Below are 18,503 nucleotides of genomic sequence, written 5' to 3'. Positions count from 1 at the left end.
GGCGGATTGAAAGTGAGTGGGAGTGAGAGTGAAAGTGAGTGGGAGTGGGACTGAGTGGGAGTGAAAGTGAGTGGGAGTGGGACTGAGTGGGAGTGAAAGTGAGAGTGGGATTGAGTGAGTGGGAGTATGAGTCAGTGAGTGGGAGTGGGAGTGGTAGTGAGAGTTGGAGAGAGTGGGAGTGGGAGTGAGTGGGTGAGAGTGAGAGTGTGAGTAGGAGTGAGTGAGTGTGAGTAGGAGAGAGAGAGAGAGAGAGAGAGAGAGAGAGAGAGAGAGAGAGAGAGATTCAAATCTGGAATTCCTACTCACTTTGCATAAAAGACACACTTACGGAGTGACACTAACTTAAAAAAAAGTCACTATACCATAGTTATAAACAGAATTTCATGTAATTTAACTCGAGGAAAAAACAATTTAACTTCCATATATTAACCAAGACATTTTCTTAATGAAAAAATTAACGATTTCTTTAACATCCTAAATTTTACGGGGGGGGGGGGGGAAACTTGGCAATGTTTTTTCTTTATAGAAAAGTAACCAATAATATTTTCTTAATGATCACTTCTAATAATTATCATTTATCATCATTATTGATATTTAAAATAAAATACAGCGAAAGGAAGTTAATAATGATCTTTATATTTACGTAAAGCTGAAGACAGGTTCTCCGTCTACCCACCTTGAGTGAAACTGCGAGTGAACTATTGCTTGACAGATGGAAAAACTGACAAGGTACCAATAGCCCTTCAGGTAAGCCTTATGCCATATATAATGGGGTGATTAACATTGACTAACGACTGCATTATGAACGATTTAACTATTAAAATTGTTTTATTCAAATGAATTTAATTAACGATGGTATTAAAAAAAAACAATCATATTTACTAATAAAATTCTGGACTGAATAGAAGTACATTTTTTCAAAGATTTCGGTAAACGTATCCTTTACGAAGAAGAGAGAGAGAGAGAGAGAGAGAGAGAGAGAGAGAGAGAGAGAGAGAGAGAGAGAGAGAGAGAGAGAGTGAGAGGGAATAGTAGTGAGCGGGGAGTGCAGTGCAGTGGGAGAGAGTGGGAGAGAGTGGGGGTGAGTGGGAGTGGGAGAGAGTGGGGGTGAGTGGGAGTGGGAGAGAGTGGGAGAGAGTGAGTGAGTGAGTGGGTGAGTGAGGTGAATGGGAGCGAGTGAATGGGAGCGAGTGAGAGCGAGTGGGAGTAGGAGGCGAGTGGGAGTAGGAGCGAGTGGGAGTAGGAGTGGTATTGGGAGTTCGAGTGAGAGTGAGTGGGGAGTTCGAGTGGGAGTGAGTGGGGAGGGATTGGGAGTGAGTGGGAGGGATTGGGGAGTGAGTGGGAGGGATTGGGAGTGGTGGGATGGGATGGGAGGGGAGTGAGGAGGAGGACGGGAGTGAGAGTAGAAGTGAGTGGACATGAGAGAGAGAGAGAGAGAGAGAGAGAGAGAGAGGTGTGTGTGTGTTTTAAAATCTGATATTTCAGCTCACTTTGCATTAAAAGACACTCACATGAGTAAGCTTAACTGATCACACAGCATATTGCGTATTTGTTAAATCCACATAATCGAAGGAAATAAAATCAATAACTAGAACGAGCACTCGGTAGAGCGCAGACCTCCGCCAACGCCACATCACAAAATGAATTATCCAGAAAATTGGATGATGAAACCCTTTTGTTCAAATTATCCGAGTGACACTAACTAAAAAAGTCACTCTACCATAGTTTATAACGGGGACAGGGTACTTTAACTCCGGGGAAAAAAAAACAATTTAACTAATTTAACTTCCATATATTACCAAAAAAATTGTTGTCTGTCGGCTGAATATGCAAAATTTAACTATTGAAATTATTTAATCAAAATTAATTCGCTCAACGATGGTTTATGATATTTCCGGAGAATAAAAGTAGTTTTAAGTTTGTAGACTTGAAGAGGAGAGAGGGAGAGAGAGAGAGAGAGAGAGAGAGAGATGAGAGAGAGAGTGAGAGGAGAGAGAGAGAGAGAGAGAGAGTCCATTACAAAACCTTTCCACAGTTCACAACCAGACAACTCTTGTCCGCTCATATTGTGTCCAACAAAACTGGACAAAACAGTTTTTGCTAACTTGTCCGAGTGACAGCAACTAAAGGGTCTTATACGCAAATCAAGAACAGTTCATTATACGCCAATGTATATTGTAAAAGCGTAAATTACCGTCAGGAAAATGACAGAACACATATATACTACAAATTAGCAAATAAAATCACAATATTTTCGATTTTTTTAACCTATATCTTACGTGAAAAGCTTTGTATAATATTTCTCAATACAAATATATTATCATTACAGTATTTTCTATAATAAACAATCTAAATTTAATCTAAATATAATTTAAATACAATAATATTAAGGGTAACGAAATAGCTAAATATATAAGTGGCGTGACTAACACTTTAAAGACCAAAGCAATTGTTAACGGAGACGGCTGTAGAGTTTTCAAACCTTTCATACAACTTGCGTAGAAAATAGTGAATATATTCTATAGCGTATATTTACCGTGTTAGTATTCTGTGTATGTATAAATATACAGTCCTGTTTTATATGATTTACGAGGCCTAGTCGAATGAAAAAATTAGGCTAATGTAAATATGTTAATAAATAGTTATGTCATATGGTTGTACTATTTCGAACGTCACCTTCAATACAGAAACGTAAATAATACATTTAAAAATTCTGTCCCAATATGTAATAAAATTCCTTGGTGCTTATCTAAATAAAAAGTACCATGTTGAGAGCCTTTTCTCTTAATTACCAATTACTATATTAGTGGTATTACAGTGCACTTTGTTTCACGATCCTAAATTAAAGTAATATGAAGACCATTGTCTTCGTTTCACGATCCTACATTGTCTTCGGTAGCTTGGAATATTCACAAAAATCGAAAAGGAATTTTTTTCATGGTGTAATGGCTGACCAAAAAACCTTTCTAGAAGTCACTGGCTCAAAGTATTTGTCGAAAATTATTATGAAACTGGTTATTCCTATATTACCAGATAATCATTTTGACTATAATCGAATCTCTACAGTTTATATAATAAAAAACATCGCCCTAATATAAAGAAAAACAGTAAATACGTCGTATTTTTCGCCACTAACTCACCTTGACAACAGTCCGTCTTCACCGTCTCAACCTGTCACCCACAATGAGATTTCTAAGTAGGTAGAGGTCCTTTGGCCAATCAGAGACCTCAACGTTGTCTGTCATTTCTATTACCGTCTCTTATTGGCTTAAAGCTTCGTAATCTGGCAAGAGACTTTGAAAGCCCTTGTTCTATTGGCTGGTGGGATTAAAACCATGGACTTGTTTTCATCTATAATTTATTCCATTAGTGTCTACAACTAATAAAATTGGATAATAAAAATGTAAGTTTGTAAATTGATTGCTAGAAAAAATTTATATATTCATGAATAATTAACGTGGATAAGAACGAAATATATTATGTAATAGAAATTCGAAAAAAACTCATCCGTTTCCCAAAATAAGTTTACGCAAATATAATTATGTAAAAACGCATAAGCGTATTATACGCTGTACATTTCTTGGATGATAAGGTAAGAGACAAAGCTTGTAGCATCCTGCTTTTCCAACTAGGGTTGTAGCTTGGATGATAATAATAATAATAATAATAATAATGCATTTGATACGTGAGATTAAAATTTTTGTTTGCAATCTTTATTTGAAAACGTGTTACAGATATGTCTGCCTATGTCATATTGAAGTGTAAACCTGGAATTATAGAAGAGAGTCATAATAGTCTTTTTATTTAAATGAATTTCCAAAATGTAAACTTTTTAGATTACATATATATATATATATATATATATATATATATATATATATATATATATATATATATATATATATATATATAATTTCCCCCTTCTTTCAATCACTATCTTTTCCTGTACCCCCGATTCTTTCGCTGGAGCTCAGTCGTAAAAACATTGGCTCGCTTTTTCCTACGGTCTGAGGGGGGGGGGGGGGGAAGGCCACCTGTCAACCAGCTAGTTTGGGCGTTAATTAAATTACTCCTGTTGCGAAAGAATTGGGATATAGGAAAAGACAGGGAATGGAAGAAGGGGAATAAGAAGAAATGATAAATATTAAACGAAGGGAGAGGAGAGGAGTGAGAACTGATTGCCTTTATGTACATATCTATCTCGTAAATAAACCTCAGTTTTTGTGAATAAAAAGTTGATTGAAAAAGTCAGATAATTTAATTTAAAAAGATATTAAAATGATCTTCATAGTCTTGTAATTTGCGTCGTATTGAAAACCTCCATGTCTGGAAATGTCCAAGAATAATAGTGTATGTGTGTGTGTGTCTGTCTGTGATGGTTATTTAACTTCGTCTTGTGTCCTCATTCCCTCATTATTTATTATCGCTTCTGCTACAACTGATCAATTTAAGTAATGACAAGTCATGTTATGTCAGTATTCAGTTTGTTTTGAGGAATTATTTACCTTTGGATAAGACAGTCAGCAGCTAGTCTCTCTCTCTCTCTCTCTCTCTCCTCTCTCTCTCTCTCTCTCTCTCTCTCTCTCTCTCTCTCTCTCTCTCTCTCTCTCTCCTTCATACCTGAAGACATTTGGACTCCAGTTGAAGCCAAAGAAGAATTTGTTGTATTCTAATGGCTTCTCTCTCTCTCTCTCTCTCTCTCTCTCTCTCTCTCTCTCTCTCTCTCTCTCTCTCTCTCTCAGTCCTCAACTTGCTTTTTTTTTTTAAACAATGCTGTATTCTGGAAAGGTTTCGGTAATCATAAATATGGTTTCCCAAGTTTTCAAAGCATTCAGCATAAATTTCGAAATAGAGGCAATGAAGAAAGCGGTAAGAATCCTACTTAACGGAGGATGGCAATGGAGATCAGCTCTGGAGGAAGAGCTGGACCGGAACCTGCAGGATTACAGGACCTAAAACAGGATGTGGCGGCGTCTGCAGAATCTTCTCAAGGAAATCGAAGGAGAAACTACACAGGAAGATGGTGAATTTCTTCCAGCTGAAGGAGTGTTCCAAGAAGAGCTGGAAGATGGTGAATTTCTTCCAGCTGAAGAAACTTTCCAGGATGAACTGGAGGATGAAAATGATCTTCCTGCTAGAGTGCTCCAGGATGAACTGGAAGAGGAAATCGATCTTCCAGCTGAAGGAGTGTTCCAAGAAGAGCTGGAAGATGGTGAATTTCTTCCAGCTGAAGGAATGTTCCAAGAAGAGCTGGAAGATGGTGAATTTCTTCCAGCAAAAGGAGTGTTCCAACAAGAGCTGGAAGATGGTGAATTTCTTCCAGCTGAAGAAACTTTCCAGGATGAACTGGAGGATGAAATCGATCTTCCTGCTGGAGAAGAAGTCCAGGATGAACTGGAAGATGAAATCGATCTTCCAGTGGAAGAATGAGAAAAAGAGCCGGGTCTTCCTCAAAGAGGAGGATGTAGAAGAAGAGAAGGAGGAGAAGGAGGAAGAAGAAAAAGTTCCTACTCTTGAAGAACATCAGTCTGAAGACGATTCAAAGACACAGAGAAGTGATAAAAAGCTCTCAAATAAAAAGAGGAGAAAAAGAAAGCTCTCAAAGGAAGAGACCAGTAATGGTGAAGTGTCTAAGGAAGAGACCAGTAATGGTGAAGTCACTAAGGAAGAGATGAATAACAGAGAGGTATCAAAGAAAGAGAAAAATAATAAAAAGCTCTCAAAGAGAGAGAGAGGAAGAAAAGAGAGCTCTCAATGGCAGAAAGAAGAAATAGAAATCTTTCAAAGGACTGGAGCAGTAATGAAGAGCTCTCAGAGGAAGAGGAGAGATTTGGCTCTGAGGACATCATGGAGGTCAAAGAACCTCTAGTGCTAGAAGGATGGAACCTCAAAATAGAGGTCAAAGAATCTCTAATGCTAGAAGGATGGCACCTCAAAATGGAGGTCAAAGAACCTCTAATGCTAGAAGATGGCACCTCAAAATGGAGGACAAAGAGCCGCTAATGCTAGGAGGATGGCACCTCAAAATGGAGGTCAAAGAGCCTCTAATGCTAGGAGGAGGGCACCTCAAAATGGAGGTCAAAGAGCCTCTATTGCTAGGAGGAGGGCACCTCAAAATGAAGGTCAAAGAGCCTCTAATGCTAGGAGGAGGGCACCTCAAAATGGAGGTCAAAGAGCCTCTAATGCTAGGAGGAGGGGACCTCAAAATGGAGGTCAAAGAGCCTCTAATGCTAGGAGGAGGGCACCTCAAAATGGAGGTCAAAGAGCCTCTAATGCTAGGAGGAGGGCACCTCAAAATGGAGGTCAAAGAGCCTCTATTGCTAGGAGGAGGGCACCTCAAAATGGAGGTCAAAGAGCCTCTAATGCTAGGAGGAGGGCACCTCAAAATGGAGGTCAAAGAGCCTCTAATGCTAGGAGGATGGCACCTCAAAATGGAGGTCAAAGAGCCTCTATTGCTAGGAGGAGGGCACCTGAAAATGGAGGTCAAAGAGCCTCTAATGCTAGGAGGAGGGCACCTCAAAATGGAGGTCAAAGAGCCTCTATTGCTAGGAGGAGGGCACCTGAAAATGGAGGTCAAAGAGCCTCTAATGCTAGGAGGAGGGCACCTCAAAATGGAGGTCAAAGAGCCGCTAATGCTAGGAGGATGGCACCTCAAAATGGAGGTCAAAGAGCCTCTAATGCTAGGAGGAGGGCACCTCAAAATGGAGGTCAAAGAGCCTCTATTGCTAGGAGGAGGGCACCTCAAAATGAAGGTCAAAGAGCCTCTAATGCTAGGAGGAGGGCACCTCAAAATGGAGGTCAAAGAGCCTCTAATGCTAGGAGGAGGGGACCTCAAAATGGAGGTCAAAGAGCCTCTAATGCTAGGAGGAGGGCACCTCAAAATGGAGGTCAAAGAGCCTCTAATGCTAGGAGGAGGGCACCTCAAAATGGAGGTCAAAGAGCCTCTATTGCTAGGAGGAGGGCACCTCAAAATGGAGGTCAAAGAGCCTCTAATGCTAGGAGGAGGGCACCTCAAAATGGAGGTCAAAGAGCCTCTAATGCTAGGAGGATGGCACCTCAAAATGGAGGTCAAAGAGCCTCTATTGCTAGGAGGAGGGCACCTGAAAATGGAGGTCAAAGAGCCTCTAATGCTAGGAGGAGGGCACCTCAAAATGGAGGTCAAAGAGCCTCTATTGCTAGGAGGAGGGCACCTGAAAATGGAGGTCAAAGAGCCTCTAATGCTAGGAGGAGGGCACCTCAAAATGGAGGTCAAAGAGCCTCTATTGACAGGAGAAGGGCACCTGAAAATGGGGGTCAAAGAGCCTCTAATGCTAGAAGGAGGGCACCTCAAAATGGAGGTCAAAGAGCCTCTATTGCTAGAAGGAGGGCACCCCAAAATGGAGGTCAAAGAGCCTCTAATGCTAGAAGGAGGGCACCCTGAAATAGAGGTCAAAGAACTTCTAATGCCAGAAGATGGTACCTCAAAATAGAGGTCAAAGAGCCTCTAATGCTAGAAGGATGGCACCTCAAAATAGGTAGGTCTATTCCCACGACACAGCTTAAGCAAAAGATTGGGATACAGGAAAAGAAGGGGAACATACATACATACATACATACCTATATATATATATATATATATATATATATATATATATATATATATATATATATATATATATATATATATATTTATATATATATATATATATATATATATATATATATATATATAATATTTTTTGTTCTTATCCACCTTAATTGTTCATGAATGTATTTATTTTTTTCTATTGATTAATTTATAAACTTATATGATTATTATCCTATTTTATTAGTTGTAGACACTAATGGAATAAATTATAGATGAAAACAACTCCTGAAAATTATTTCTAATTCCACCAGCCAATTGGACAAGCGATCAAAGGGATTAACCGGTGATGAAGTGTGGGACAGAGGTAGATGGAGAAAGCTGGTCAGAAACATCGACTCCACATAGAAGTGGGAAAAGATGTAGACAAAGAAGAATAAGAAGAAGAAGAAGAAGAAGAAGGATTATCTCACCATCTACACTGTTAGAAAGACAGTAATTTTAGCCGGAAATTCTTAGTTTTACATTACTTCGTTATTATCTTTTACGTGTCCAAGGTCCGTATTTTATGCCAATTTCTTCAATTCCAAAGCATAAGCTTTGCAATTTCTTAAATTCATTATATAATCACCAGGTTTGTTCAACTTAGTGCAGTTTATATATTCTATTTGTCATTAGTCTTGAACTCGCAATCATTTTTTTTTTTCTAAAATGTCCTTACCTTTGTGAGGGATAGGTGAATATGTGGCACATATCACACGTTATACCAGACTTATCTCCTCTTCTATAATTAAAATCTAGCCCAGGTGACAATCAATTTAAAATAAAAACATTTACCACTTCATCTTCATCATCGTATACATTGCATAATTATTATTTTAGGTTTTGATTTTCCCATTTTTATCATCTCTGTGTTGGCCACCATAGTTTGAACTCTACTTCTTCCTAGCTGACCTTTTCACCAGCATTTCCATTTGAAGTTGACCTCGTATTGAGAACTGGTTTAAACTTCAGTGCATGTTCAACATCATATTCCCTTATAGTTATTCTAGTTTATCTAGTTATTAGTAGATTTTTCCCTTGACTTTATCAGTATATATAATTTTCTATACTTTTGGGTCCATCAGTGTTTGACGTGTTAACTTAATTGCCTCCATGATCTTTATCAGCTTGTCCACCTTTTCATTAAAATTGTATATCGTCTGCAAATAGTTTAAACTTCAGTTCACGCTCCTGTAGTACTTCTGATAGACTGATAATATAGATACACAATAAAACTGGGCCTAGTAAACTCCCCTGGGGTACCCCTCTGTTTAATTATTCATATAATGAATGAGAGTTTCCATTTTTTTTTACCACGCATTTTCTATCAAACAAGAAATCTTTTAAATATTCATATGATTGATGGACTGTACTATTAGTAGCAATTTTAGACAATAATCTGATAGATTTTTAATAAAATTCGTATAAAATTGTATGGATAATCATATATTAGGGATAAATACGTCTCCACATAGTATTATTGTGTACGAGTATTGCTTTTTATGATAAATTTTGAACCAGTTTTAGCAAATAATCTGATAGATTTTTAACACAAATCATAGAAAATTTTATGGATAATCTTATAATTTGGCTAAATACGTTTACACACAGAGTTACTGTGTACAATTATTGCTTTTTTTAGGTAAATTTGAGGATAATTTTGAAAATCCCATAGACCCGGATTCTCAATTTTCGCCCCAAGAAGAAGAAGAGGAAGTCTTGTAAACAAGACCGCAGGGGTGCCATGTGTACGATAAATATCATACATGTACGTTTATTTTAGGTCCGGTATGATGTACGACACATACATTAGGTATATACATATGTGTGTGTATGTGTTTAATTAAAGATTTATACTGAAATATTATTAAATAAGTTAATTATTTAACTCCTCAATGATTATGATGAAAGTGTGTATGATAATTTTATTTTGAAAAAACGAGAATTTTAAGGTTCATGTACGATAATCCAGTGGCTTTAGTGGCAACATGTCTTCCCGTCAAGGAATTCTATCATATATATCTTCATTTAACTTCGTTTTGTAAGTATATCAAGGTAATATAAATGAAGCTAAAGCTTTATTTAATGTTATAGGTGTCATTATATTAATTAAAAGCTTGAAATGTTAATTATATATTGAGATATTAACCGATATTGAAACACGATTTCTCGCAGGGTATTGGAGGCCCGTCGTAAAATACGTGATTTTAAATAAAACAGATTTTTTTTTTAATTAAATATAGGTATCTATAAGTAATAAATATATATTATACATGTTTTACGAAGCAATTACCTCAAGATATACAGTATAATTTGATTTAATAGCTTTAATTAGGTGAAGGCCAAGACTAGCCTAGGCTACCCTAAGCTAGTTCGATGTAGATATTTGCTATTGCAAATTAATATTAACTATGACCTAGGAATTATGCTGTACCTTAGTATATATAACTAGCTTTTATTGGAAGTAACATGAAATTCTGGTCCTGTAAGTTTTCCAATTGTGAAAATACTTTTTACGCTTTACGGAGACTCCGCGAATCACTTTCAGAAAGTACGTGCGTCCTATATTAGGTTAGGTAAGTTGGATACAGAAGCGCGATACCTATACAAGCAAAGATATTGTGGATTAGACCGGGTTAGAAAGCGAGATTGCAACATACAGATAGTCCAAAGCTTGAACTTGGTGCCTTTGTACATCAGCGGCCACTTCCTCACACGTTCATTAAAAAGGGACATCAGCTTACCTAAACTTTCCCTACTAACCTAACCTACAAGCCGTGTCCTTACCTACTTACCTAAGGGGTCGGGGGGGGGGGGGGGGGTTAACGCCCCATGCCGCCACCCCCCCCATACTGCCGTATTCTAAGTTAGGCATAATACAGGTGGCTGCTATTGTACATACACCCCTTGAGCTTAATTGATTCCAAGAAGCTGTTTTTAAGTCGATTTTCGTTACATTTTGGCCTAGGGGTGTATGTACGATAGCGGCCACCTGTATGTATTATTATGTCTAATTTAGAATACGGCAGTGTAAGTAGGTTTCATATGAAATAGATATCTGGTTATTATAAATGTTTTTTTCTTTTTTTTTTACGTATTAAAGGATATAATATATATTTTTCAATATTTAACTTAGCCGGTGATTATAATAGCTGCAACTCTGTTGCTCGACAGAAAACTCTACGGAAAAAATTCGCCAGCGATCGCTACACAGGTAGGGGGTGTACTTCAACAGCGCCATCTGTCGTCCAGATACCCAGTACTCATTGTAAACAAAGAACTCAATTTTCTCTCTGTCGTGCTACCGGCAAGACCTACTAATTCGCTGTTGCTAACTGGATTTGTTTTCACAACTATTTGGTGAAGTACACTACTCTAGTTTTGAGCTTTCGCTGTGCAGGCTTTCTCTTCAAAAATCCTTGCATTCTTTTTTTGATTACGTATTATTTGTTGATGACTTTGGATAGTTTTTGAATTCCCCTTTGACCAATTCAAAATGGCTGACCCTTCACAAGTCCCAAAATTTAGGAAGTGTAATGCTAGGGACTGTTCAAGGCGTCTTTCGAAGGCCTCTATCGACCCTCAACTGTTTATTCCAATTGTCGGGATAAAACCTGTCAATTGGAAGATCGATGTGAGGAGTGCGTTGGGCTTTCGGAATTCGATTTTATCGAATTCCAAAAATATACACGTAGGCTAGAGAGAGATAGAGTTAGGAGAAGTTCCTCTCGTTCTGTTGACATTTCCTCTCCTCATGCCCCACAACCTATTCCTTCCCCTGTAGTGGTTGCTCCTAATCCCCCTTCTGGCACTCAGGAACCTTCGATGGCTGATATGATGCGTGCCATCCAAGCTCTGGGTGAGAGAGTTGAGTCCTTGGCTAGTGACTGTAACCAGCTCATGGCGGATGTCAAGGAGCTGAAGTGTTAAAAGTGCAGTGGGAAGTGTTAAAGTGAGTGATAGTGTTGTGGATAGTGTTGCGCTTGAGGGTTCGTCTGTTCGTGCCTGTCGTCCTCCTAGTCCGGGACCTCTTGCAAGCTCCCAAGTCCAGGGGAGAAGCAATGTCGTATGACCAATGGGTTCGAGAGGCTTTAATCAGCGAACAGACGTTCCCTCCGTGGTATCGGGCGCATCTTCCCAAGATCGCCCCTGCCGCACAAAGACGAGAGAGCCCATTTATTCCTCGTCTTCGGAAGGTGTTTCTCGCAAGAAACAATGGACCAAGGTCTCACGACCATTAAGGCGCAAGTCGGTCCCTTCCGTGCAAGTCCAACGGCCCAGCTGTAGCCACTGGGTCAGTTCGGACTCGCTGCAGTCTTCCGATGACTGCTCACCTCCTAAGAGAGGCAAAGCGGTACCGCCTCAGACAGTTACACCGTCTGTCGCCGCACCTGCTCCTGCAGACCCCAAGTGGTCTTTGCTGCAGAGCATGCAGTCCCAATTAACGTCTCTGATGCAGGACTTGCGTGCGGAGAAGGTTGCTGCTGCACCAGCTAGTAGAGCTTCTTGCCTACAACCACCCACACGCTCGGTTGTGCGTCCTGTGGACGCTGAGGCGACCTTCTTGCGCACTCCAGTTGAGAGAGTTCCGCCACCCATGCGTTCCAGTGTGCCCTGCCAGCCGCATGTTGACGTTCAGCGACGCATGGAGCCTTCCGTTGACGTTCGGGAGGTACAACAACCTTCAGAGTTGTTTTGTTTTGACGCGGTGCGTCAACCTCCGCAACCCAGTGTGGTTGCCACTGCTCACCCACATCAGGCTAGACAGTCTGGAGTAGACGCTGTGCGTCCCCGCGCTGCTATGGTTGTTGCCAGCTCACAGACTGGGCAACAGTTCCATGACGTTGCGTCCGGCTCAGTCACGCATGCACCCGTGCGACCGGACTCAGCTAAACAGCCGTTACCTACTCCATTGCCACTTCCTCCTCAATACTCGGATGAGGGACTTTCTGATGATGATGGTGCTGCACACGTTGATGAACCACATTCAGATCTTGACGAGCCTAAGTCTACGCAACCCTCTTTGGACTTTAGGAAGGTTTTAGCACTGTTCAAAGAGATGTTTCCGGACTAGTTTGTGTCTGTGGCTCCGCGCTCTCCTCCGTCAGAGTTTGTTTTAGGTATGCCGTCATCCACGCCTGCCTTTACTAGACTCGTACTCGCACGCTCGTCCAAGAGAGCTTTACGAGTGATAGGAGAATGGATGCAGTCCAAAAAGAGTCTAGGGAAGACAGCCTTTACGTTTCCCCCTGCTAGACTCTCTTCTAGATCGAGCGTCTGGTATGCCACGAGAGAAGTTCTCGGCTTGGGAGTTCCTGCCTCTGCCCAGGGCGATTTCTCAAGTCTTGTAGACTCTCCCCGCCGGCTAGCCATGAGACGCTCAAAGATATGTTGGTCATCTTCGGACCTGGACCACCTTTTGAAAGGGATATTTAGACCCTTCGAGGTCTTCAACTTTTTAGACTGGTGTCTGGGAGCTCTAAGCAGAAAGATCTCTCCAACAGAGAAGGAGACTTCCTTGCTCATCATGTCCTGCATGGACAAGGCCGTACGTGACGGATCTAATGAGCTTGCTGCATCTTTCGTGTCCGGAGTCCTCAAGAAGCGTGAGAACCTTTGCTCTTTCCTGTCAGCTGGAGTTACACCTTGCCAAAGATCCGAACTTCTGTTTGCTCCTCTTTCCAAGTGCCTCTTTCCAGAGGACCTGATTAAGGAGATTGCTGCTTCTTTGATACAGAAGGATACTCACGATCTGGTTGCGTCCTCTGCTCGCAAAGCCACCCCTTTGCCTACCTTGTCAGCTATACCAAGGATGGACACTCCAGCGTCCCGATTTATTCCGCCCTTTCGTGGCAGAGCCTCCAGCAGAGGAGGTGCTCGTGCCGAAGGGAGACGTGGAAAGAAGAAAGGAACCAAGTCCTTTAAAGGCAGAGTCTGACTGCCAGCTTCTTCAGACAGCAGTGGGAGCCAGACTCAAGAACTTCTGGCAGACCTGGGAGAAGAGAGGCGCAGATGCACAATCTGTGAAGTTGCTCAGAGAGGGGTACAAGATCCCGTTTGTACGAAAACCCCCTCTAGCAACATCTCCCATCGATCTCTCTCCCAGGTACAGAGAGGAAGACAAGAGACGAGCATTGAAACAGGAAGTGTCTCTCTTACTAGAAAAGGGAGCGGTAGTCAAAGTCCTGGACCATCAAACCCCGGGCTTCTACAACCGTCTCTTCTTAGTGGCAAAGAAGACAGGAGGGTGGAGGCCGGTGCTAGACGTCAGTGCGCTGAATGTCTTTGTCACAAAGCAGACGTTCTCCATGGAGACCACAAAGTCCGTTCTAGCAGCGGTCAGAAGGGAAGACTGGATGGTCTCTTTAGACCTAAGGGACGCATACTTCCACGTCCCCATCCACCCAGACTCCCAACCTTTTCTGAGATTTGTTTACGAAAAGGTTGTCTACCAGTTTCAAGCCCTGTGCTTTGGCCTAAGCACAGCTCCTCTTGTGTTTACGAGGCTGATGAGGAATGTAGCTAAATTCCTTCATTTAGTGGACATCCGAGCCTCCCTCTATTTGGACGACTGGCTTCTAAGAGCTTCTTCCAGTCGTCGCTGTCTGAAGGATCTAAATTGGACTCTAGATATGACCAAGGAATTGGGTCTCCTTGTCAATTTGGAAAAGTCTCAAGTGGTCCCATCCCAAACTATTGTGTATTTAGGGATGGAGATTCACAGTCTAGCTTTTCGGGCTTTTCCGTCGCCCCCCAGAACAAGCCAAGCCCAGTTATGCATCCAGAACATGCTGAAGAAGGAACCGTGCGCGTACGGGATGCCGAATGCATTTTTGCTGAAGACAAGAAGCAGAAGCCAGGAAGCCGAACGGACAGAATGCCGAACAGACATAATGCCGAAAGGACACAATGCCTAACAGACGTTAAGTCGAACGGACAAAATGCCGAATACTGCTACGACTAAATGTAATTATAAGCAAATATATATATTTTTTTTCCTTTAGTCCAGTAAGAAAATCAATGATTATTTTTTTTTTATTCAGAACACCTGTAAAAGACAAAAGGACGTAGGCCTGAAATAAAAGTAAAATGCTTGATAATCATTTTATTTCTACAATATACTACATACAATATGTGTTTATTTAAAAGATAAAATGTGTCGGCTGGGTTAAAAAAAGTTAAAAACCTATATAGTATAATGTATAAGAGAAAAAAAGAATATTTAAAAATTGTGAGCTAAAGACCGTAAAAAAGTTAATCCTTCATCCTTATCATAAGAACAAAATATGGATTTTATCCTATCGTTAATGGCATCGTATTTCTTGTTAAGTCGTGTTATATCAATCCCTGCAAAAGCTTGTTCAATTAGAATTTCATTACATGCTTGTTCATTTCTGATAACCTTTAGTAATTTGGCGAATGTTGGATGCGTTATGTTGATTCTCTTTTTAAATGCCTGATGCCAGCCTTCAAGGGAATTGTTTGTTCTCGGTAAATCATTATTAACGCGAGTGTGAACAGACCACAAATCAACATCAAACAGTGGTTTCCTCCTTCGACCTCGCTGGATTATTCCCAACCATGTACTGTAATTTCAAAGTAAACCAAAAAATCACTTAACAATTCATCCGTTTCAGCATCTAAGATATTTACCAATTCGTTAAATAATTCATGTACATCTGCGGGTGGAACGAAGGCAAGTGCTTGTAACTGCTTGATAAAAAGTGCGTTATTGGGTTCAACATACCACTGCTGTAGACCACAAGACTGGATGTTTCGCCATAAACATTGGCCAAAATGAAAAAAACAACCTGATAAAAATGTATTAGGAAAGTTTTTTTTAATGCTATTTATTGTTGCTCTTTCGAAATCAACAGTTATTGAATCAGGATCCTGAACACCTTTGCTTTTTAAAAATCCAAAAATTTCGTCATACGTTTTTTCTTCTTTGTTACTAGCAATACAATATACCAGTGGCAAGGTTTTACTTTTTGAAACAATGGCATGTAAAGTATAAAGCTGCTTGCCTAAAGGAGCGGAGTCAAATGTGCCATCGGCAAACCATGCTCGTTTTTTAGATAATAATTCCATGTTAGTTTCTGTCGATAAAATTGTAACGGAGGTGGTTTCATAAAGACGAAAATTCTCGCCACGGCTTGTCTTATCCAAGTCTTCACTTTCTTCATTCTTTCTTGCTCGTCTTACCATTCTTGCAAGTGTTTCTCTTTTAGGTATAGAACCAGCAATGCTGAGTGGCAGTTCTTCCCAGACTTTATTAATTATGCGGCTTGTTACCTCTTCTGTTTGTTCTGCTGAATTCTTCATTACATCCAAAGATTTTAAAATTATATTATGAGCACCATCAGGAGGATGTGAATGTTCTGAAGCCTGTCCATGTTCGACATCACTAATCGTTCTAATTCTTGCATTGCACTCTTTTCGTCTCTCACATCTCCAGTAAGTAGTTGATTTAACAGTTTTATCGACAACGTATGAATATCCATTATGAAGTAACTTTCGGCCACCACGTCCTGTCTTGGTAAATTCCATGGTTAAACTGGCTTTTTTAAACAAATAAATTCCATAGTGAAATTCGAGTAAAGGAAAACAATATAAATAACTACAGAGCATGAATAGTAAACTAGCATATTGTTACCTAAAGAAGTAGTTAAATAGTTTTTCAATATTAAACTTACCCGATAATCATGTAGCTGTCAACTCCGTTGCCCGACAGAATTCTATGGAGGGATACGCCAGCTATCACAATACTAGAAGGGGGTGTATTTACCAGCGCCACCTGTGGCCAGGTACTCAAGTACTTCTTGTTGACACCTCCTCAATTATTCCTCTGTCGTGCTTCCGGCAAGACGTTCTGGGATACGCTTATGTTCTTGGAGTATTTTCACGACTTTGGTGAAGTATTTCTCTTTGATTTCGGCTGTCGCTTTACTGGAAACTTCTATATTAGCTTAGTTAGCTTTTGGAATTAATTTGATTAATTATGGTGACGAGAGAGTATGAACTCTCGTTCACCTTTCAATGGCCGACCCTTCCCTTAGACGGAAGTGTTGGTGTCTAAGAGAGTATAGACTCTCTTTCTTAATTTTGCTTAACAAAAGTTATAGATTTATTTAATATCTCTCCGCCTCTTATAGGCCTCTTCGATTAACTTCCTTTTATTATAAACTCATTAAAATTAATTTTTATATTTGTTTATATTCGACCTTCCTAATAGTAGGCGGTCTTTTACCGAAGTTAATAAACTTTGAGCCCGTCATTTCGGTTTTACCTGTTAACATATTATGCTATTTCCGCCACAGAGTTTGAAAGATTTTCTTTGACAGTCTCGTACTGTTTTCAAAGTTGAACTAACGTTTTGTTTTGTCTCTGCAGTTGTTGACGTTCAGAACGTTCAACTTGCACTCTATCGTTACGATAGAGAAAGATTGTTCACGGTTTCACGTTGCAGTAAGAGTAACCGTGTCTAGCGTTTTGTTCATTCTTTCTTAACTTAATGGTTTGATCCTAATAAAGGAACTTTTCAGTTTTTTCCTTTAACAATAATATGTTTTAACGATATATATGATTGGGCTCTTCTCTCAGGTTCTAAGTCAAGAGAGAGAGAGAGAGAGAGAGAGAGATAGAGACGGAGGGAGAAAGAGGATAAACGTTTCATTCAAGCCTGCCAGGCGTACGAGTAACGTCATTATCGATTTTTGCTCTTCTCCCTAGTCTCTTTAGGGGAAGAAACTAAACGTTTCTAGAGTGATCTAGTGTTTAGTCTCTTTCCAACCACTGAATTATCTTTCATTAGATTTTTCTGTTACATTGTAATTCTGTTTTCGCAATTACTAACTTTGAGAAAGGATAGAATTGCGTATTTCAGGTACAAACCACTTAAAGTTTCGAGTTCAGTGAAATAAGTGCAAACAGAAATCAAAGTGATAAGTGATTAGTGCGTGAGGGTACTTTTGTGCGCGCCAGTCGTCCTCCCAGTCCGGGACCTCTTGCAAGCTCCCAAGCCCAGGGGAGAAGCAATGTCGAAGGGCATAAGGGTTCAGCAGGCCTTGATCGGCGCACAGAAGTATTCTCGGTGGTTGTGGGCGTGTCTTACCGAGACCGTCACTCCCACCCGCAGACGATTGAGCCCTTATTTTGCTCGTCTGCAGAAGAGATTAGGGGAGAAAATAAAGGCAGAGTAACGCTGGTCTCAGGTCTCAAGACCTCTTAAACGTTAAGTCCAGACCTATGCCAGACGTACGAAGTTAAAGTTCACAACCCGAATGCAGTCATTGGGTTAGCTCTGACTCTCCTCAGTCATCAGTTGATTACACTCCGCCTAAGAGGAGTAAGGTTCTGCCACAACAGATCTCTGCTGTTAAGGCTTTACCTCAGCAGAACTTAGTGTCTGCCGACCCCAAGTTAACTCTACTGCAGTCCATACAGTCACAACTTTCGGTCTTGATGCGTGAGTGTCGGGCTGAGAGTGTTGCGCCTCCGCCTCCGCCTACACTCCCCCCCCCGCCTATGATCGCTCCGCCTGATCACAGTACCACCTGCCAGGCGTACGATGTTGTGAACTCTACTACAGTCCATGCAAGCACAGCTTTCGGACTTGATGCGTGAGTGTCGGGCTGAGAGTGTTGCTCCTCCGCCTCCGCCTACACTCCCTCCACCTACACTCGCTCTGCCTGATCACAGTACCATCTGCCAGGCGTACGATGTTGTGGACTCTACTACAGTCCATGCAAGCACAGCTTTCGGACTTGATACGTGAGTGTCGGGCTGAGAGTGTTGCTCCTCCACCTCCGCCTACACTCCCTCCACCTACACTCGCTCCGCCTGATCGCAGTACCACCTGCCAGCAGTTCCACCTGCCAGGCGTACGATGTTGAGC

At 40.8% G+C, this 18,503-nt stretch overlaps 1 protein-coding gene across 3 annotated transcripts in view; it reads right to left on the bottom strand.

Moving 5' to 3' along the window:
- The window catches only part of LOC137638353 (TATA-binding protein-associated factor 172-like), a 271,385-nt gene that overhangs the window by 220,613 nt on the left and 32,269 nt on the right, over positions 1-18,503 (bottom strand). Inside the window, exon 1 of one of the 3 annotated variants that reach the window (XR_011044093.1) lies at positions 3,141-3,188. The exons of 1 other annotated variant lie outside the window; for it this stretch is intronic. The gene's annotated coding sequence lies outside the window, so the exon portion shown is untranslated. Of the gene's footprint in view, positions 1-3,140; positions 3,189-18,503 lie in introns of those variants that run through there. One more of the 3 variants, XR_011044097.1, reaches the window with a different exon arrangement.

The sequence above is a fragment of the Palaemon carinicauda genome, chromosome 3 (genome assembly GCF_036898095.1).
Source record: "Palaemon carinicauda isolate YSFRI2023 chromosome 3, ASM3689809v2, whole genome shotgun sequence".
Classification (NCBI taxonomy): domain Eukaryota; kingdom Metazoa; phylum Arthropoda; class Malacostraca; order Decapoda; family Palaemonidae; genus Palaemon; species Palaemon carinicauda.
This window is presented reverse-complemented; position numbering and strand designations above follow the sequence as displayed.